Below are 24098 nucleotides of genomic sequence, written 5' to 3'. Positions count from 1 at the left end.
TAGCCATTTCCGATATCAATGTTTGTACATTGTATCATCAAATACGCGTAGAATTTCAGAATTCAAATGCAGATTAACAAGGCAAATATTCACGATAATGAGTACGATTTGCTTCCTTAACCAGCAACTGTTCCTCGAACTTTATATCGTACAGAAATAACATGTGGCTATTTCCAAGACGCACGGCAATCAGTAAGAACGACAGATATTCCAGACCCTTGACATTAATGAACATTAAGCAGCTTCATGTCTAATTGTGATCGACTTCAGAGAGAACGCAGAATGTTCTGTGATTTGTGATACCATATGTCTTTCAAATGGTATTAACCTGGCGGGAGTGGTTTGAAATAAAGAGAAAATATATGTAAAAAGCTGTTGTTTTTATTTTCTCTATTATTCGACGACATTGCATTTCTGTGTCATTATCTAGCGAAGATTCAGAGATTATATGTAGTTTACACGACATGCTGCTGAGAGCTCTCCAGCGAGTACTAAACCGTAATACCAAGAAGAAACTTTGTGCTTACGATAACTTCATCTTGAAGTTATAATATATAATTACATTGGAAATATAAAGGTTTTGAGTTGTGCGTCTCAATGAAGATTCAAAGTCAGCATTGGTGGTAGTAGGATATATGAAGACCGTGACAATGCATTAAAAGAATTGAGCCACTATTCCATTTGCGAATTAATTTGCCCTTTTCTAACCTTACTAAGCTTTAAATAAGAATTGGAATCAAACTGTGACAAACACATTTTCTAAGAAGGAAAAAGGTGATGTTATATGCTCTAAAATATATCTCATGGTTATAATAGTAACTTATAGTGTTGTTAATAAAAATTACATTTATTTAACTCATTTTTTTAAGCAGTCCATATTTTTCGATTGGTTCCTTTAAATGGAGTGTTGAATTATATAAATGGAGCTTCATTTATGCCATTTATAAAAGTGTGTGGATTCGTTAAGATAATTATAACAGGTTTGTGAACATTACAGATAACCGTTACAATGGACGGCAAACATTTCTTATTGCTGCTGTATATGCAATGGTAGAAGATGGACGATACACGGTTGGTACTATTTCTTTTAGAGTAGAATGGAGTGATTATAATACTCCGAGGGAATTGGACTTAGCAATAGCATTTCCCCACTATATTATACTTCCCCAGTCTATACAAGTAAGGAGGTCGTGTCATTTCGGGACAAACAATGAAACTGTAATGTGCCAGTGTCTTAAGCAGGGACAAGATTCTTTTTTTATATTTTTTATTTGCATTTTGCTTTCTTAAAAGGAAAAAAAAACTTCGAAAGTCCAATGTTATTCGCTTTTTTAATGTTATTTTGACAAATTGATAATGCTTCCTTCTAATCAACAACTTATACAGAATGTACACATAATTGACGCATATTATAAAATCATTTCCGTTGTTTTTATTTTACATAGTAGTTACTCATTTACGCAAAATCCTCGTCTGGTCACTTAATTGATCCTTCTGCCATTGAAATATGGAAATTATTCCTTTAAGCTCTCTTGAGCCGGATGTGCATTTGGTTCTATATTTGTATAGCAGGATGTCCGTTACGTGCGTCAACAATCGACAGAAATGTGTTTTTTTTCAGATATAAAAAGGCCACATCGTGATTTATTAAATATTCAATGATTCACATGTTGAACAGTCTAGACGCTTCAATTCATGATCAGAATGTTGTTCTTTAATAGTTCAAGGTCAAAATCGAATATCGGATAGGCACCCTGTTGGTCAGAAAAATAACTCCAACATTGTCATTTTGCGTGAAGAAGATGATCAAGTAAAAGAAAACATCATTATTAATTATTTTAAAGTTGCAATTGTTTGTACCTTTCTATTACCAAACATGATATGATTGTTGACAGCACATTGCCTTGGTCAGTTTTGCCGCAATTGCATAAGGCAATTGAATGCAATAAGGTGATAAAATTTCACAATTCCCTCATACTTTTAAATGTTTTCGGCACATAAACCGTGCTTTTTTCAACAAGGAAAAAACAGACATTCCAGACTTTGACCTCAATGAGCATTGTGCAACGTCAGGCCAATTACCTAAGTGTGGTCGCTTATAGACATAGAGGTGGAGAATGTCATGTGATTTGGGATAACACAGATCAGCATGAGAATACTATCGGTCAACTATTATTACTCTAGAGGAATGAAATTATGTAGATGGAAACGGTCTTTATAATAAAGAAGTTGAATACAACTGAAATAAAGAAGCTAATTATCACGGTTTTTGCATATTTGTATCTCATTGTAACGATGTTAAATCTCACCCTTTTTAGGCCGTTACCATCTGCAATGGCCCGTTAAATTGACTTCCGCTCGAGTGCGTAGCACCAGTGTTGTAAACTATTTTAAGGGCATTTAAAGATTGCAACGACCTACGATGGTCACAATGTTGTTAATTTAATTAAAAACGATATCAAATAAAAAACAAGTTTTTTTACAGGATATCAAACTGCAATGAAAGTTGACATATCCGCATCGTCCTTCTGCGATCACCTGTTCTTTAAAAGGTTAAGGCCAATATAAGAATACAAGCATGAAAGCACTATGTTAATAGAAATACAATTCGATAACAAATAAACTTGAACATTTCTATAGTTCACGTGATATTGCGGCAAAAGATTGATTGAACAATTGAACATTGATTATTTTTCCTTCAAAGATGCAGATCTGTGTTTATTTCTTTTACCTTACATGTAAAGTCTATTGACAGCACAATGCATTGGCGAGTTTGCTCGTAATTGCGCAAAGCAATAAAATACAGTTACGTGATACAGGTTCATAACTTTCTTACACTTAAAAATTCTTTTGGAACACTAAACCTGAACTTTCCTCAAAAACACCTGGCAAAAACAGACATTCCAGACATTTGACATCAATGAGCATTCAGCATGCTTCACGCCGATTGCTCGTTATCAAATTGCGTACGTTTATTAACAGAAAGGGAGCCGAATATAATATGCGATTTGTGATACCACAAACGAACAATAGAGAATACGTACCGTCTGCCAACTGTAAAAACAGGGGAATAGGTCTTATCTAATGTCCCTGGGGTGCGGGGGCATTTTTTTTTTGCATGGCAATATAGACGCAGTCTGAAGGTATACACCCAAGGTAATCGGCAGTAATAAGAATTGAGCCACCACTACTACACATAACGGACCAGATGCAAATTCATATTGTCATTTTCTGCGTTCAATATGCCGTTCTAAAGAATTGGAATGAGTCTGATGGATATTCTTGCATCACAGGAAGAACGTTCCACGTTATGCACGATATAATACTTTATGGTTAAAGTGATTATCACTTTTAAATACTTCTTGCATTGTCCAAGATACAAACAGTAAAGCAGATTACAAGTTTATCTATTTCTTACATAGCATAATAATCAATGTCTTATGAAATTCATACATGGACACAGCCATGAGTATTATTCCATTTGCGTAAACAAAAAAGACACAAAACCCCTACAATAGCCAGACCGTCCAGGATATCAAGTTCATTTTTTTAACAGAATATCATTGAGTCTTGAGCATGTAAGATAGTATGTTTTTTCTTTCATTGAAATTAAGTTGCAGCTAACATTAATACAACACTTTTTATCTATCTTCATGTGCGTTGAAAGGACCGAAATAATTGGAACACGCATCATAAACGTGCAAGTTGCTCGTTATTTTAAATAGCTAATGCGTTTCAAAACCAATGTGTTTTATCTCATGGTTTTACCTTTCAGACTTCCAGCTAATCAAATTATATTTTGTTCAAGAATTTAATATTCAAAACCGGCTAAAGTCATTAACAAATGACAAAACGAAATGCCGCTCAAAATAATTGAAATTCATGAAGATTCACAGAACGAAAGTCCTGCACGTTATAAAAATGAACATTTGTAAAAATAGAAAATCAGCTTATTTTTTTTGGCATTATCGCAGAAACGAACAATAAAGAACATTTCAGTTATTTATTCTTTCGGTGGAGTGTCTGTACAGTAAGGACTTTTCCAAAACATATTTATCAATGTTTTATTGAATTCGTATATGGACAAGTCATTAATAAAATGCAATTTGCGATAAAATATAAGACAAAAAATCGCGGGCAAGACGGTCTAGAATATAAAATTTAATTTATCAATGGAATGACGTTAGTTCTTCAGCCAGTAATTTAGCGTTAAACACCGAAAGTATAGGAATAATAATCATGGACAATACGAAGAGAAGAGGATAACACGTAGTTTATCAGAAATGGTATTCAGCTTTGGAAATAGCAGGCAGCACTGTTTGAAACAAAGAAGAAGATAACAAACATATTTAACATGAGGGTAATGATGACAGTCTTAGATATTAAGAAATATTTGTCAACGGCCATTGCATCTAAGTAGCTTTTGGCAGAGACCTTGCATGTTAAGTTCATCTTTAAACCAAGATTAACAGATTCTGTCGTTGGTACGACAGAGTCGTCGCCTCCTGATCCTTAGTAGTTGTTAGCTGTTAGGGGACGAGAAATTCATACACTATGAAGTAGAGGCTGCCAAAACATTTTGGGATACATCGTGATGAAGTGATGGACTTCCAAGCCACATAATGTAGTGACATAGATTTGCATTGAAGCATACACTGCTCGATGAAGACGCAAAGACAACGTTTTCGGTCAAATGAGATATCTAGACCGACAAACAAGACGCTATAAGAAATGAGACTCCGCGGTGTTAGATTAAAGGAAAAAAAACCCTCTGAATCAAGACTGTAACAAACGAATTGTTTTTACATGAGGAAAGCCACTTTTCCGTTTGTAATAAGCACATGGTGCGCATGTTAATTCCCTAAGTAATGTGAAACAAAATGAAATCAATTGAAAAAATCATTTCAAAAAAATATTTACCCCGTCTTTGAGTGGATATCACAGTCACTTGATTTTCTGTTAAGTAAAGGTCACTTAGCAAACTGATTTGTGTCATATGAAATTCGTATTCAGACACCACAATGAGTGTAATGCGATTTTCCTTTTTCAAAGAAAAAAATAAATGACCAATGTGAAATCGTCTAGAAACTCGTTTGGTGTGGTCAATTGAATGACAGAACAGAAGTCAAGATACGCATAGACAACTTTTACATAACAGAGTGTGTTTTTTTATCTGGATCCAGCAGGTTTTCGTATTCTCCGTCGTGTGATTTAATAGACAAACAAAGTCACATTACACCTTTTCTGTTTGGAAATGACGTTTAGTGACTATCGTTCTGTTTATTATATCGGTGACTACAAGGGCTCTTGATTCTATTCGAAACCTTATGTTCAATTGTATTACATTTACCAAGGGTATACCACTCTACCGCTTTAAGACACTGCCTAACCTGATTACGAAAATGTTTTGCTATACACGGGGAATACATTTTCGGGTTACAACAATGTCGTTTTGTGTTATATGGCATTTCTCATACAACGATATTGAGACATCCAACGTAATTTAGACAGTTGCTTGTTATACAATAATTCCGCTGATAAAAGGGACTTATACTATACTTCTCTTTAAGTAATTTTCTACGTGGATGCCCAAGTCTCATTTAATTTACAATCGAAATGTACAGCAGATCGTAAGTATACCTAGTGGTTCAGCGAATTTCCAAGGTATGTTGTCTGTACAATAAGTGTGTCATACGTAGCAAATGTATCGCGTAGTATGCCGTTCGAAGTTCGTGTGTGAATACAACCATAAGTTAAATAATACAATTTATTAAACTAAATTTATTTGCTGTACCAAAAAGGATATATGTCTTAATCTATCTATAAAATGTCATTTGGTATTCAGCCGCCAGTAACATTTGCTGACATATTTTACTTAACAGATTGACAGTTTTGATACTTTTTTAGTTTTTGTCACAGAATCAGCTGATTTTGGTATCAATGCTTTCAATTCAGACGTATTAGATGACCCACAATAGAGCATATCTTAAGCGCTAGTACCGCTTTCAGCCATAAAACATCAGTTTTCGAAGTATATATGAAATACAGCGATCTAATACTTTGTCAGCAGCATTATATCTCTTTTTTCCTGACATTTATGCAAACATTCGCTCATTTCAAGACAAAAAAAACAACAAAAGTTGTCAAAACGGTCAATCTGTGAGAGTGCAGCTGTACGTAAAAGCTCTTACTATTACCTGCGACCGAGTTGTAACGACATAGAAAAAATAAGGTATTATGTCACATGTTGACATTTGAGCTCTTTTAACCGTTAAGAAAATGTTTTAAAGAGATGATACTAGATATATGTGGATTCTGATTCAGAAAATATAAAAAGACATAATTATGAGAATGTAACGACGCTTTTTTAACACTGATGAAACCAATGACTAGAAAACGTTCCATGGTTTTATTTCCGCATTGAGTGCCTGGCCCCAATATCACAAAAATACGTAAGTCAAATCTTAATCTCAATCTCAACTCATTTTACCACATAAACGCATAGTGTTGTTCAAAATCTTGCATGTTTTTTACTTTTTGAGAACGTGTTATTGAATGATTTTGACAATATTTCAAAGAAAACTTATTCTAGAGCAAAAAATATACTTGAGGTATTGTTAAAAGACAATGAATTGTACTCAAGTACTTTTTTGGCTGTAGAATATTTTTCCATTTATATCTAAACCAAATGTTAATCAACAAATTCAATGATAGAATGCGGCTTAAAAATGTGTTAAACATATATTCTTTCAATAAATGTTGATGTTATGTGGTAAAATGAGTTGAGATTGAGTTTGTGATTTGACTTAAGTAATTTCGTGATATTGGGGACTGATGTCGATTTGTTTTGTATGTGCGATGACTGTTTTGTCTTGAATGTTCTGTGTCACGCGTTCAGTGTTCGTTGTGCTTTGAGTTTATGCCTTAAAAAAGATATTGTAAATTGATTGGTTACTGGGCTTGTCCCCAATGCTTTCGTTGTAGTATTAGTAATTTAATCTATCACCAACGACCAAACGCTTCTTCCATATACAACAAAAACTCGTTATGTCGAACTCTGTTATCTCGTTGTGCTGGTATTACAGCTTTGACTGTATACCAAAGCAACTCGTCACATGCATGCAGACAATAACGAAACGATAGTTCCAAGATTACCAATCATTTTACATAAGAAACAAAAAATACATCAACAGTTGTCATGAATGTTCTTGCTAGAAGATGTATTTAAAGGTTAGAGTTATTAAGATAGTTAAGAGACTGGCATTTTTTTATTTTTATATTTTACTTTGATCATTCGATCGATTGGATTAATGCTGCAATTTCGTTCAATCGACATGTTAATTATCTAGAAGATCAATCGGTATTTGATCTCAACTTCTAAAGAGTCGGAAAGGAATCGGATGTGTGGAATGATTTTAGCGATATCGATCAACATATTTAAATGTCGGTGAATTATGAAATCATATAAAAATAGGTTGGTGCAGAACATGGAACGATACAAAATAACGCTTGCTAATATACCAGACTTAAATGTTACAATGAAGGATTAGTTGTGTCCGTAGGTACGCAGGGTGAGGAATCAAGTTACTTAAATGGGTTCTCACGTGGGTCACCACGGGTCACAACCGATGTAAACAAACAGACGAGTTAAAAATATTTGTTTTGACAGAAAAAATATGAAAATATTCTTAGCCTATTAAAGACAATGCTATTGTATACTTTTACACGTATGACATCATTTAGATTTGCTTGTGTCTAAATGCTGCAGTCCTTGGCCAACATTTCAACTTGGAGTAATTCAAAGTACAATACAGTGCGGAAATTCTGGCCGAGGATTGCGTCGTTAAAATTTAAGCAGATCTTTATTATTTACATCCACCTTTGACGTATATGATTTCTTTGCAAAGAGCTGGCGCAAATTTGTTTTACCGCAATTAAGGAGGAAATAGTGTTTACCAATTATTGGACTTTTGATGATTTAATAAATAGAACGTTGTGTATGCAAAGTATAGAAATAAGCTGTGATTTGCAACGGAAAACTTATTTACGAAGAGTCACGACATAAACATATGTCAAAATCAATTAAGTGTTATTTTTAATGGTCATGGCTAGCCTTCAAAATGGTTTATTTTTGTACAGTTTGTATTATCAATATTTGATTCAACTGCAAAGAATTTGAGATGATGTACCTTCAACAACCTATGAATACGACTAAACAATTTGATGAATAAGAAAGGTGTATTTATATAAACTCATACTTTGAACGCATTTGCGTAGCGCAAATAACAGTTTTTTTAACGGCCTTGTGTTCCGTGCCAAGGTCAATTTGACGTATTATTTTAGATGATATGCTGCTATAAAGATTGAACCACTGCTGCGCTGCGTAATGGAATAGACTTAAAATAAACTTGTTTGCTCCCTGTATAATCACAAAGTTATCTTGGAATTTTACTGACGCAATATTCTCATCACAAGAACTCTTCGGCTTGAACTAGTATTGTTAAGTTCTTTGGATAATGGGATATCTGTTATTGCCGTTTGACGTTTGTCAACAATTGAACTGTTATCTTGAGGCCTTCTTGCTTCCCTATTTGTGTAAGTAATAAACACGCCTTCATTGTTTCTATACCGAATATACGAATAATGGATCAGGATTTAAAGGGGCTTGACACCAGATTATCTAAAAATCGGCAAAAAACAGTATTTTCTCAAAATAAGCCTAGAATTGTCAATGCGAGCTAGTAGGAGTCCGATGATAGTTTACTTTACATTATAATAACATTACAAATAATAAACACAACAATCATGTTGCTGTATCATCTGTGTTTCCCCGTTTTGAAATAGCAGATAATGGCTTCCCAATTAAATCATATCTGTTTATGAGTAAAGATAAATTTACCTACGTTATTTTTTAAACGTACTGAAATTTACGTGGTAGACAACCCTAGTAAATTTCAAACTGAAAAAATGCGCAAAAAATGCGAAAGATGCATATGTCGTAAGCGAAATGATACACCATTAAGTAACATTCAACTCGTTGTACACAACGATGTCAATTGAATGTAAGTTTTTTGACAATCATCTTTTTTTGCAATTGTATCAATTGTTGTCTAGCCGCTTTAAACTTCCGGTTAAAAGAAAGGCAAATTTGAGTAATTTATGTCGCATACAAACAACACGACTGTATATTTTAAGGTTATACAGCAAGCACGGAAAATACAGATATTCCACACAATTGACATCGATTACCATGAAGCGTTTTCACGCTTATTCATCCTCTTCCAACTATGATGGGCGAGATTGGCCTGAGGGTATTGGTGTTTGCTTCGAACCCAAGAGGTTGTGGGTTGGTTCCATACAAGGGGTACCTTCTTATGGTCAAAATGGTCGCCAGAATATTTTTGTACCTAGGACACAGACTCGATAGCGATTTTTAAGCGATGAGCTGCCACACAATTGAGCTTAAGAAATAAGCATAAACTGAACTGAACTATGATCGTTTATAGAAAAAGAGTTCAAGACGTGATGGAATTTGAAATGCCACAAAATATGATACTGTTTTTATTAATGGAACTAATCTATGATCGTTTATGAAAAAAACGTTCAAAACGTGATGGAATTTAAGATTCCACAAAAAGTAGGAGAAAACATATATCTATCTTACCGGCCTTTGAAACTCAGAATATCTTAGCGACGTTTTTGGATCTCATGGTCATCTTCTGGTAAGAATTTATTAGTTCTGTGTTTTGTACTTTTATGTCTATCGTCGTTTTATCTGCATCTCTAGGTGATTTCGAGTAATCGATCAAGATCTAAAGGTATCTGATAAATATGTAATAAATAGCATGATATAACCATATGACGATATAAACGTCCGGACACAATTGAATGAGATCTGTTATGTTTATATTTCAGATTGTAAAAGGAATAAACTGAATATATTAAAGCGTATCTAAAAATATTACATGAACGATATATGAGATTTATTGGTACAGTACACGGTGATATACACCGCTAATGTCAATGGGTTAGATAGAAACAGCATCATGAAAGACAAATCGTGTTAATTTGTCAGACGAGTTTGTCTGAATTCCGTCATTTATAACACGTTTAAAGAAATAAAAGTTATCTATTCAATGAGTATTGTAAAAATAGCTGTTATAATATTGTATTTGCGCGATGTGTGCGAAAGTATTCGAACTGGAAGCTGTTGCCCGGTTTATTGACCAATCTCCAAACAAACAACAGTTGTTTTTGACATGTCACACTGAACAACCTTATATCTTTTACTCCGTCAATATGTCATACTGACAAATCTCGGTTTACTCATGAATAGTATTTTTTTCCGTCTGACTCTTTGTAGCAGTTCAAATGACATAATACCAGCTTTTTATATTTTATCCGATATTCATTAGACATAATGAGCAGATCTCTATCCTCACATTGAAATGCTGAGTACTCGTATCGCTACCGAAGATTTGTTTTACAGACAAGTCAGATTTTCTGACATTGTGGTTGTATGGAATAGCAACTAGATAACAATGTTCGACACTCTACAACGTGTTCCGCCAGTTGTTTCTATTCTGAAGGTCATGAAAATATATTCCGCTAATTCTATAGAACCTTTTAAAGACCTACACTAGTAAATGGAAACGGATTTCGACTTTCACCAAAAATATAGTAACCATATATATTCCACAAGAACGTTTAAACAATACTTTAAATTTGATGAGGTTTTAAATAAGTCTTTTACTTTCCGTTTTCTCTAAAGATTATTATAATTGTATTTCTTATATGGTGTAACAGTAGGATTTATTTCTAAGCGGTATTAGTTAATCAGAAAATGAGCAAGTTAAAAGTAGGGGAAATATTGTCTCACGTGACCATATGACATATGCGAGTTTCATAAGAAACTACTTCAGCTGGAAATTGTGACTGATTCGGTTACAATGCAATGGACATGCGCATTTGCATACACTAATAAATACTGTGAATAGAATATTTACGCTTGACAGTATGTGTTCCTTATTAATTACCACAAACCAGCATCTACCCGTAAACAAAATCGCAATTGCTGTGATTTATAAAATACGATGATTTTGTATAATAAAAACATCGACAAACGTGATGTAAAAGATATACTCGTATTTAAAATCAATACATACACATGTATCACAAACATACATTTTGATTGATAAACCTTTAACTACTTACTAAATAATGAATTTATGGATACTATTAATTACTGATAAGCTACAAGATTGTAACCGTGTATCTAATAGCTGAAAGCACGCAACTAGTAAATGACTGGTGGGTCTGAAGAGATTTACAGTTATTAACTATCTTCTCTGTGGGAAGAAATACCTGTTTTCTGCACCTTTCTTTCAAGTTAGACACGGTTTCCTTCATAAGAACCACTGTTTTTTTTATCTTTATTAATCCTTTACGGTGAAATATAACAGTTGTTTTAATTGTGGTGCTGCTTATTTTGGAGTAAAAGTGCATCTTTAAGCAATAATATTACCAAAAAGAATTCGTTAGATGATTTAGTCATTAAAATATATTATGCGCGTTCTTGAAGAATCATTATAGAGTTATTTGATGGCAAATGCATTTACGTATAATTTTACTACAAAATAATGAAAACAATCTACGATCTTAATTAACTTTTATTCTTATCTTGCAAAATCTTCACTTCAATGGGAACTCTGATATTTGATCCGTCAAGGTTTAAATGAGGTGGTTTAACAAAGAGAAACTATTTATGAGGAATCTTGAGGGGAACAATCTTGAGAAAATGTCAATTGGGATAGCGTATGAATGCTACTTTCTGCTACACAGGCATATAACTAAGTCAACAGTGAGAAAGTGATTAGGATTGATGTTCAGAAATGCACTTTGAACAAGCTTTGTTTTAGCATGTTCTATTTTTTCCATGCATAAACGTTTTAGCATAAACAATAGATAATTAAAATTTGAGACGAAGTTCCTGAAGATGTTTGTATTCTTTTCTTTTAAAAGTAAATAAGTTTTAATAAAAGTTTCAACAGTGCTGAAACGTTTCTAAATTATTGGATTTAATAAATATATATTTTATTTTATTTTGTGGTTCAAAACGACCGAGGCACTCTAACTAGAAGTGGATAAAATGATCTGATATATATTTGGAACTTACATATCACTACTAGTGTATAATGATAAAGAAATTCAAACGACCGAGGCACTCTAACTAGAAGTGGATAAAATGATCTGATATATATTTGGAACTTACATATCACTACTAGTGTATAATGATAAAGAAATTCAAGGGTAGATAAACAAATCTTAATGTGCATCTTTCTCCAATCATAAATCAAATGAAGGCAGAACAGGATTAAAAAGTATAGATTTATATTCATTTGTCCCTGAAATCAGCGTTTTAAGTCATTCTTATGCAGAATAATAATGATATCGTTCTTACAAAACACAAGTTACTGGCAAAATTCCAGAACCTGCTCAAATAATCTGGGTTCTTAAGCTGAACAAAAAAAGGAAATGTACTGCACGCCTCTCACAAAATATTTTAATTTCATATTGTAGTTTAAAGTCTATGGTTATGAAAGGTGAGTTTGGCAACTTGGTGGTTCTTATGAAAATAAATCCAAGATTGCGACGAAGATGTCCGCCACAATTTACCATTTCAGTAAAATTACTATCATAATGTTCGAATATGGCTTTTTTATTAAACAACTAAAAGTGAATATCTGCATGGATATTACGACATTAAAGAACTTCAAGGTAAATATCAAGGTAATTTCAATGTCAATGTATGAATAATTATGCAAAATATTTCCTGTTTACTTTTCATCTTTTGTAATTTATTTGTGTTTAGCTTGTGTCAAAAAGTGGTGGCAAAATTGTTCATTGTATGTTTCTTCATTGAAAACAATAATTTAGGGTATAGCTTAACACCAAGGTTTCGTACTATTATAACATGCCAAAGGTGGTCGCAAGGTTGCCCCTGCTGTAGGAATACTGCGGCACACTGGTAGTGTATATGAATGACATTTATCTATTTTATAATATGCATTATGTTGACATACTTATCTGCACCCTATCCCATGTCATATTCAAGCTTATTTCAGCCATTTCAATGTCAAGGTCATTTCAAGGGCAATATATCAAAATATATGTTTTTCCCTGTTTACCTTTTTATTCAATTTAATTTACTTTTAATATGTTCTACCAAAGCTAAGCCAGAACTCATTCAGTCGCCTTTTGGCTGCAACAAACATCAAACTTCAAAGTCTTCCCAAATCACGTTTGTGTCCAATAAACCTTTTTTATTCTGCTTTGTGCCAAATAAAGACCGTGTGAAGCCAATCGAGTGCTAAGTGATTCATATATTTGCTATATACCAAACCGTGTGGTATTTACTAGCATATAGGTTCTATTCAAACCAAAACAGAGCCAGTAACAGTGTTCTGTCACTGTTAATCAAAATGTATATAATTTAGTCCGTTCTTTTCTCTATCAACTCAATTGTGACAACAATTATGGTAATTAAGAGCCAAGCAGACCCTGTGTAGCTCTAAGTAAGCCTACTCAACTGCAAATAGGTCATATTTGGAAACGACGAAGCCCATTTAGAACCAAGCAGACCCATGTGCATCTACTTAAGCCTTCCCAATATCAAATAGACCACATTCGGCAAAAAAACATAAAAGCCCATTAAGAGAAAACAAACCAATGTGCATCTCTTAGTAAACCTACTAAGTGTGAAATAGATTACATTTTTGGAAACCATAACACCCATTTATATCAAAACGAACCTATGTGCAGCTCTGAATTCATCACACACACTGCCAATTAGACCACATGTGGCAATCAAGGAGCCCATTTAGATCCAAACAAACTCATGTAGAGCACTTAGCCAAATCAGTGTCATATAGAGCACATTTTGGACTCAATATAGTTTAATTAAATTAAAACAAAACCATGTGCAGCGGTAAATCAGAATGCACAGAGCTCATTAGACCATATTTTGGAAATCATGAAGCCCACTTAGATATAAACAAAACCATGTGTAACTCTAAGCTAGCATACACAGTGCCCATAAAACCATAATTTGAAAACCATTAAGCCCATTTAGATCCAAACAAGCCCATGTGCAGCTCTAAGTATACATACACAGTGCCCCCATTATACCACAATTTGGAAACCATAAATCGATTTTGGATCCAAACAAAAAAAGTGTGCAGCTCTAAGTAAGCATACGTCATTCCCATTAAAACACTTTGGAAACCATAAAGCTCATTTAGAGCCAAATAAACACAAGCAAGACAAATTACACGTGGTACATAATTATGGTATGATATATTAGGCTAATGAAATCAGAAATGTGTTCTTCGTTCTAAATTTACTAGTATGTTCTGAATATTGACTGTTTGAACACCATTTTAAATATCTCTATGGTAAAAGCCTGTAGGTTGCAACCAACATACAACATTGTAAGCACATGGAAAGGGGTTCAGTTTGGTGTATATACAAGCTGGACACACTAAAATAGTTTTAATTAATAAAAGAAAGCTAGTCCGATTGTGTATTATCTCAAAATTAACCTTTTGAACTCTAAAATGACCTTCACATTAATTTCATACACAATGGAAAAAAGAATAATCTGTTTCAGACTCTTTTTTCTCCCAATGAGGACTTGGTACCCTGACCGATATTTGCATATATATTAAGTGCCTTGTAATTCAATTTAACTTCTCGTGAACTTCCAATCTTTTGGAGACTTTTAACTGATTTCTGATTTTCAAAGCAAATTATGTTCCAATAAAGTTGCTCATTTAAAGCTTTTTTCACAATAAATGAATATCGTTAATACGTGCATAGTATGCTAAGTGTTAAATAAAAGCGAATGCATCTCTGAATATAATCAAAGGGCAACTTGTTTCTGATCTAAGGAAATGTACAAATACGTCATTTTGTTTTGTAATAACATATATTACCATGCTCTGAAATATACTGTCCGCATTCTTGAACCTAATGGTGAATGTCATACAAATAAATACGTGTAAGAATTTTTTGCACAATAACAAACATCATTTGACTTTATTGACATTATGCACGGCTATGCAATTTGCAAGTTTAATTCAAACGCTTTACCTTTCATTAGTTGTTTGGCAAGACTCATTAAAAATGACGCCTTAATATATAAAAAAACATAAACTCGGACTACATACATGCGTTTTCATTCAGACAAGCTAGAGAGACTTGTTTACAGATTGTCAATTAAAAATCGCCGGGTAACCATCTGCATATGTCCATAGCCTCTTTGAATGGAGGCAAAAACACACTTCATTTTGACTTTGATAAATAAAAAATAGTTTATCGTGATAATCATGAATATAATTCCTATTGAAAGTCTTAAACCCTTTAAGCAGTAAATATTACGCCAATTAAAGAAAAACAAAAAAAGATCTTAGACTTATCGTGTTATTTGAGACTTAAGAAAGTTCGAAAAATTGGAGCGAGCAGGATTTTACAGTGCTAGAGTGTAGTTCTTTTACAAGGAGTCCTTTATCGTCTTAGAACTATTTCCTATGTCTTGATATAACTCCTTAATGTTGACATTAAAAGAAATCAGTACGCATATACTTGTAATCTTGTTAGCTCGTTATTTTTCATCGATGTGTTTCGTAGCCTTTGTGTCGATATAAGCGTTGTCGACACTTAATCCTCGACTTAAACAAAAACAAACGATAAAAGATTTCGAAAATTGAAAACATGTTGTCCAAGGCAATACGTACATGTCTAGCAATGGTTATTTGTTCGGCTTATCATTGTCTATTTATGTCCTTCGTAAAACTGAGAGAAAAAAACCCGGCTTTTTGCGTTCGATCTGCGCCGCTAAGGTTCACTAAATACGACGGATTGCCATTACAGTGTATGCAGACGTATGTTACAAGAGCACTTCTGTAATTTAATTGCACAATATGGCCAATGGTTTCTGATGAACAATTTTGAAAATGTGTTCCGTCCGTTGAAATGTAAATCAATGTTCTGAATCGAATGGAATAACTTTAACTGAATGTTGAAAATGGCCAAGCTATTTGATAGAAGTCGTTTGAAGAACGATGACGAACGGACAAAGGGACACCATAAAAGATCAGGAATGTTTTGTGTTGCCTTAGCAGGGGCTTTCTCAAATTTTATTGCATATCCGTAAAACAAAAACTTGCAAAATGCATTATTCTCAATTGAATATTAGTTTTACTGGATTGTATTTTGTTACACTTTTTGTCTAAAGCGTGTACATATATTTCAGCAAACTCAATAATATAATAAAACTACAGGGACAAGCCGCCAAGTAGTCGAAGTATATCAAACCATCCTGTTAGGAGGCACTAGGTTAGCAAATTAAACTAGAAACACAATCACGAACAAACACCACAAACACACCACTCATCAACATAGCTTTACCAAAAATTAATTCGGATTATCGCACTGGAACGGTCAGTGAAACACGAGTACACTTGAACACGAGACTTCTTGGGGCTACAACTAGTTAGCATGGCTGTAATCCTACGTCAAGAATGTTATTGTGTTTGTGATGGTTTATGTCATAGAACAATCGGCGAAACAGCTTGCTTAAAGGAAATTTATTGGACATCTCTGAAGAGTGTTTCCTCAAAGAAGACGTCATCATGACAACGGATAACAGTAAAGTGTATCTAAGTGGAAAATCAAATTACGCTGTCTTTTACTCTTAAAGAAGTGTCATTCAGCGTTTCAGATGCCACCAATTGTGGATGGTAGCTAGATTCCTTTTATTCAGTTACGCATTACCTTCAATTTCAATAAGTCGATGAATTATTGTAGCTGGATTCATACTCGCTCCAATTTGGTTTTTAATTTTTATTTTGCTAGTATCTATGAATTCTTGGACATATGTGAAGTTGAGCACTTGTATACTAGTCTTATCCCCAAGTGAGTTCCTGCACCAACATTCGTTGATACATGTATTTTGATGCCTATGTTGTCTGTATGTTGTTTGTACGTTGTGTGTCTCTCATTGAATGTATTATATTCTATTGGGCTAGTTTCTGTTATTTCCATTGATTCCTTGTATAATAAAAGTAAGAATTCAGAATTAAACTCCTGTAATGGAAATATACATACTTCCTGAAAAATGGCTAACTGAGCTTCATTCAAGCAACAACCTTCCCATTGCAAAAACTTCACTGCCTTATTAGGCTTGGATCAAGTACAGCATTTCCTAATTAATTTCAATTTTTAACATATTTTTGAATTGTTTGATACAGGAATTTATAAAACATGTTTGCTAATATAAAATGTGCAGGTTCATGCTAAATTAAGATAAGGAGTTCAATCTAGGTGGGCGACATCCATGATGATTCGTCAAGATGTTATAAATAGTACAACCATTAAATTTACGGAAGTGCAGCTGATGTATCATTCAGCAATTTGTCTCGTCCCAATAATAAAATAAATGTGCTTCTACTGGCATTAAAAGACCTGTCTTATTACTTAAATATCAATTTTGTTAAAATATATGTCGTACTAATTAAGTGGCATTGGAATTTCGAGTCATTGAATTACAGTCGAATTCTTAGAAATACTTCATATTTTCTAACCAAATTGATTCCCCTTTGACTATTCCTCGTGCATTATACAATGAAGTATTTCAGAACGTTGCTGCAGTTGTATAAGTTTGTAGTAATAACTAGTAGGGGTTTGAATCGATGATACAGGGTATTGCTTAAAATGGTAAAAATCTTTAACCCTCTTTAAACCTTCTTAATCCTCATGCATCATTAAGACCAACATGTCGCTCATGTAGTAGAAAACAATCCACGAACATCGAAATTCTATAGAAGCAGGATGAACAAAAACATAAGCCTACCGTGAATTTAGAAACAGTCACAAAAACACGAATTTAACCGATATAAACGACATTGGCGGAGCAAACGCACCCAAATCTGATGAAGTTCTATTGATTTATTTGACCATGAACTTTCTAGGAATGTTTATGTTTTACATTAACTGATCTGAACGCAAATTATCCTCTGTATAAAATGACTAGCACTTAAAATGTTGGAAAGGAGAATTGCTTTTCATACCAAAAAAGAAGAAAATTACAGTTCTTGCGGCAACAACGGGTGCTCAGGCTGCCTCATATAGGCGAAGGCTAGATTCAAGGAAAATGACTTATTATACATGTGGGCTAACCTAGCTCAGAACTATGGAATGAATGATATTTGCCACAATTTTTCAGAATAAAAACCTGTAAGAATATAAACGTGTCATTACTTGAGATAATTCACTCGAAGTCAACATTGGCACTTAATTGGTATCAAGGAAATATATCGATAGAGGAGGATCATGTAGGTAACCATGGCGTATTGTGATATTATTACAATGAAACCTACAGGGATTAGTCTAAGCCGATGCTCAAGTTTGAAAAGTAGCGTGTTAGATATTCGCTGGGGAGTTTGAATATAAATGATTGATTCGTTGCAGTGGTATAACATCAAATACAAAATAGTCACTAAATGTTCGTCTTAAGACCACGTTGGATCATTTTATACTGTTAACGGGAATGAAAGTACGAAGATAACCTTTTTTATAAAGTTATTCTCACAAACTACATGTTTAAGATTCACTGTCAATCCAAGAAGTTTAAATACCAAAACTTCATTGGATACCATCACAAATGACAACAACATCAGCCAAACGATAAACGTTGACCTTGTTGACACACATAACAGGGGAGAAGGACGGAAGACATTAAACAACGTCACAATACGATTACCACATATTTCATATACAATGAATTATCGTTATCATCAAGTGTTCGGGTTTAATATTGTCGAATATGCTCTTTTCTAGTTCACCTTATACACTTAGTACTTGACCTTGCTGTTAAGTACTTAAAAAACTACTAAATCGTTTCTACGTAACTTATTATATAGGTGAAACAATTATGTTTGATAACTACTAAATGAATAAGATAAATATAGATAACACTTACCTCTTTAGAATGTGTTTTATCCAACAATCCAATTTAGCTTTAGAATTCCACGAATGTTCACATTTCCCAATCCGAATATAATCTGAATAAACCCGGAGCATTCAATTATTCAATCCTCCTCTGAAACCCAAAGCGTTTTCCCTGAAATAAACAGAACCATCTAAATACCCTGCAACATTTAAATATTCTGTTGAAGTCACGCTATTTAAAAACGCTTTCCACGGGCAAACTATACTCTCGACTAACAGTTAAATACAGAATCTTGTACTGGTATTGAATGAATTACGATGTTTGACATTAGAGAATGGGTCAATCACTGCCTGTTCCTATAGCGGAGAAAGGTTTCCAGGATGTTACAAACGGTTACAGATACTCCAGACATTTGACATCAATGAGCATTGTGGGGTTTCATAACAAATCTTTGTATTCAATCTAGAGTGATCGTTAATAAACAGCGAGCTGAGATGTACTTCAATTTGAGAATCCAAAACAAGCAAAAACAACAAAAACAAACTAGATGTCAGGTGTTATTCAACTAAAAGAGTGACAACAAATATGCATATGGAACCAATGCTGTTTGGAGCACAGGGTAAGATCCCAGAGGTCTTTTAACTGATAGAAACGATGACAGTCTTTAAACTGGAAATAAATAGATGTCATGGACCGTTGTTTCTAAGTACCTCTTAGCGAAACTTTTGCATCGTGATGATATCTCCTGGCAAGTATTCAAACATTCAATACCTTTCGAATGAGATTTCGGGACATCATCTCTAGATACTAAGTAGTTTTTACAAAATATGTGAACACGGCTGTTTTTTTGCACAATGAAATCAAATTAAAAGCACGAACAGTAGTTGCAATCCTGCTGCTTATTCACAAATAAAGGATGTTTACATGAATGACATTTGCAGTTTCATGAAAAATACTCAGTTTCCATATTTCTAGTTGCTTGAACATTTACGCATTATTTTTGTCTGGTAACAATAATTGATATTATTATAGTATTATTGCCAAACGTGTATTGGCTTGTTGAGAACTGGCGTGCAAAATATTAAAAACACACACATATACAAAACAAAAAACAACAACAACACCCTCGCATTATCCTCTCTAATATCTACAATACCTTACTAACGAAATATATTTAAAACGTGGCCTGTTTTAAGGCACACACTATGGCTCGATGCATTTTGTTTAACTCATTTTACTTAAATGATAAAAACAAAATACCCACATAATACCCATACAATTTAGGTACAAATACAAAATACTAACCTTAATCAAAGTGTTATTAATGAATAGCTACCCGGGAACACTTACCCAGTTAAAATGCCAAAATATCACTCACATATATTTAACTGTACCTTAATTATGGTTTTAGTTTTGATCATTAAAGGCATATGAGATTAACGTGTTAATGCATTCATTTTTAATTTTTTTGGCATCAACCTATATTGCGGGCCTTTAATATAAAGGGACAAGGTGAAACTCGCCGAATAAATGGTATGAACGATATTGGTTATAAAAAGGATGTTTAAAAAAGGATAAACTTAAAAAATACGTTATTACATTTCTCAGTATACTTTAGGACAAAATATTCCATTTATCATACAACTATGTTGATGACATTTCCGATATCAATCTTTGTACATTGTATTATCAAATACATGTAGAATTTTCGAATGCAGATTAACAATGCAAATATTCACAACGATGCGTATAATTTGCTTCCTAAATCAGCAGCATTTCCTCTAACTTTTCATCATACACAAATGACATGTGGCTATTTCCAGGATGCATATCAACCAATTAAAACGACAGATATTCCAGACACTTGACATTAATGAACATTAAGCGGATTCATGCCGGTTCATCAATGTGTAATTGTGATCGACTTCCGAGAGAATGCAGAATGTTCTGTGATTAGTGTTGCCATAAACACAGAAAACAAAACAAAACACGTACTGTCTGTCAAATGGTATTAACCTGGGGGAGTGGCTGACAGCAATGTTTTAAATAAAGAGAAAATATATGTCAACAGCTATTGTATTTTATTATCTCGTTTCGGCTACATTGTACTTTTGGGTCATCTTCTAGCAAAGATATGTATGTAGTTTATACGATATGCTGCTGAGCGCTTGCCATCGTATACTAAACCGTAATTCCAAGAAGAAACTGTTGTGCCTGCGATTACCTCATCTTGCAGTAGAAACATTTAATTACATCGGAATATAAAGGTTTTGATTTGTGCGTCCCAATAATGATTCAAAGTCAGCATTACTGGTAAGACTTCATAGGATATATGAAGACCGTGACAATGCATTAAAACATGAGCCACTATTCCATTTGCGAATTAATTTGCACTTTTCTCACCTCACTAAGCTTTCATTAAGAATTGTCAAACTGTGACAAACACATTTTCTATGAAGAAAAAGGGTCAGGTTCTGCGCTCTGAAATATATCTTATATTTATAATAGTGACTCATAGTGTTGTTGATAAAAATTACATTAATTTTACACAATTCTTTAAACAGTCCATATTTTGCGATTGGTTTCTTTAAATGGAGTGTTGAATTATTTAAATGGAGCTTCATTCATGCCATTTATACAATTTTGTGGTTTTGTGAAGATAATAATAACAGGTTTATGAATATTACAGATGACCGTCACAATGGACGGCAAACATTTCTTATTGCTGCTGTGAATGCGATGGCAGAAGATGGACGATACACGGTTGGTGGTATTTCTTTTAGAGCTTGACATCAGAATGGAGTGATTATAATATTCCGAGTGAATTGGACTAAGCAATAGCACTTTCCCATTACATTATACTTCCCCAGTCCATATAAGTAAGGAGGTCGTGTCATTTCGTGACAAACAATGAAGCCGTAATGTGTCGTAAAGTGTCGTCTGAAACATACACCAATGACAAGATTCTTTTTTTTATATTATTTATTCACATTTTGCTTACTTAAACGGAAATTGACCGACAAATCCAATGTTATTCGCTTTTTAATGTTGTTTTCAAATTGATAATGTGCTTCCTTCTAATCTACAACTTATACAGAATGTACACATAATTGACACATATCATAAAAACGTATTTCCGTTGTTGTTATTCCACACAGCATTCAATCATTACGCAAAATCCTCGTCTGGTCATTATATTTGATCTTTCTGCCATTGAATTATGGAAATTATTCCGTTAAGCTCTCTTGAGCCGGATGTGCATTTGGTTCTATATTTGTATAGCAGGATGTCCGTTACGTGCGTCAACAATTGACAGAAATGTGTTTTTTTCAGATATAAAAAGGCCACATCGTGATTTATTAAATATTCAATGATTCACATGTTGAACAGTCTAGACGCTTTAATTCATGATCAGAATGTTGTTCTTTAATAGTTCAAGGTCAAAATCGAATATCGGATATGCACCCTGTTGGTCAGAAAAATAACTTAATAAGTAGTTGATCAAGCAAAAGAAAACATCATTATTAATTATTTTAAAGTTGCAATTGTTTGTGCATTTCTATTACCAAACATAATGAGATTGTTGACAGCACATTGCATTGGTCAGTTTTGCCGCAATTGCGTAAAGCGATTGATAACAATTAGGTAGTAAAATTTCACAATTCCCTCGTACTTTTAAATGTTTTCGGCACATAAACCGTGCCATTTTCAACAAGGAAAAACAGACATACCAGACTTTGACCTCAATGAGCATTGTGCAACCTTACGCCAATTAAGTATGGTTGCTTATAGACATAGAGGGGATAATGTAATACGATATGGGATGCCACAGATAAGCAAGAAAATACAGTCGGTCAACTATTATTACTCTAGAGGAATGAAATTATGTAGATGGAAACGGTCTTTATAATAAAGAGGTTGAATACAACTGAAATAAAGAGGCTAATGATCACGGTCTTTGCATATGTAAAATCTCACCCTTTTAAGGTCGTTACCATCTACAATGGCCCGTTAAATTGTTTACAGGTCGAGTGCGTAGCAATGGTGTTGTAAACTTTTTAAAGGACATTTAAAGATTGTAACGACCTTTTATGGTCACAATGTTGTTAATTTAAATAAAAACAACATCAGCTAAAAACAAGTTGTTTTTACAGGGTATCGAACTGCAATGAATGTTTACATATCCTCATCGTCTGTTTGCAGATCTCCTAGTCATGTGAATGTCTGTACAGCATAGGTCATTAATCAAATTTATCAATGTAATATGTAACTCGCAATTATAGACACAGCAATGAGTGGTATGCGACTCGCTATTACAATGAATACAACAATATAAAATAATCTTGTTCTTTAAAAGGAAAAGACCAATATAAGAATACAAAATGAAAGCACTATGTCAATAAAAATAAAACAGATAACAAATAAACTTGAACATTTCTAGAGTTCACGTGATATTGCGGCAAAAGATTGATTGAACAATATCAGAAAAATTACTTGTTCATTCTTTTTAAGATGCAGATCTTTATGTATTTTTATCACATGACATGTTAAGATTATTGGCCACAGATTGCCTTGATGAGCGTTGTTGTGATTGCACAAAGCAATAGGACCGAGTTAAGTGATACAGGTTCATGATTCCCTTATTTCTTTTGCAACACAAACCGTTTTTTCTTTTTCTCAAAAAAGTTGCGAAAACAGATATTCCAGACATAAGACATGAGTGAGAATTAAGCAGCTTTACGCCATTTGCTCGTTTTCTTACTGTGTTTGTTTATAGACAGAGAGAGAGAGAGAGAGAGAGAGAGAGAGAGCAGAATGTAATATGCGATTTGTGATACCACAAACAAACAATAGAGAATACGTTCTGTCTAACAACTGTAATTAATCTGGAGGAATGAAACTGGGTAGGTCTCAAACGGCTTTTGAATAAAGAAGTTGATAACAACTGAAAAATATGTTGATGATAAACATCTTTGCATATTGGCATCTCTTGGCGACAAGATAATCGGGGTCATCTCTTGCCAACCATTATGAACCCTCCATTCACGAATTTCTTTTTTTTCAAGTTGCATCGGCGTTGCGTATGATT

At 33.7% G+C, this 24098-nt stretch overlaps 1 protein-coding gene across 2 annotated transcripts in view; it reads right to left on the bottom strand.

Annotated features, from left to right (window-relative positions):
- LOC128214284 (cAMP-dependent protein kinase catalytic subunit 1) overlaps positions 1-24098 on the bottom strand; it is a 185824-nt gene that overhangs the window by 125603 nt on the left and 36123 nt on the right. For both annotated transcript variants that reach the window (XM_052920673.1, XM_052920672.1), the window contains exon 3: positions 19040-19180. The gene's annotated coding sequence lies outside the window, so the exon portion shown is untranslated. The remainder of the gene's footprint in view (positions 1-19039; positions 19181-24098) is intronic.

Source organism: Mya arenaria, chromosome 13 (genome assembly GCF_026914265.1).
Source record: "Mya arenaria isolate MELC-2E11 chromosome 13, ASM2691426v1".
Lineage (NCBI taxonomy): Eukaryota > Metazoa > Mollusca > Bivalvia > Myida > Myidae > Mya > Mya arenaria.
This window is presented reverse-complemented; position numbering and strand designations above follow the sequence as displayed.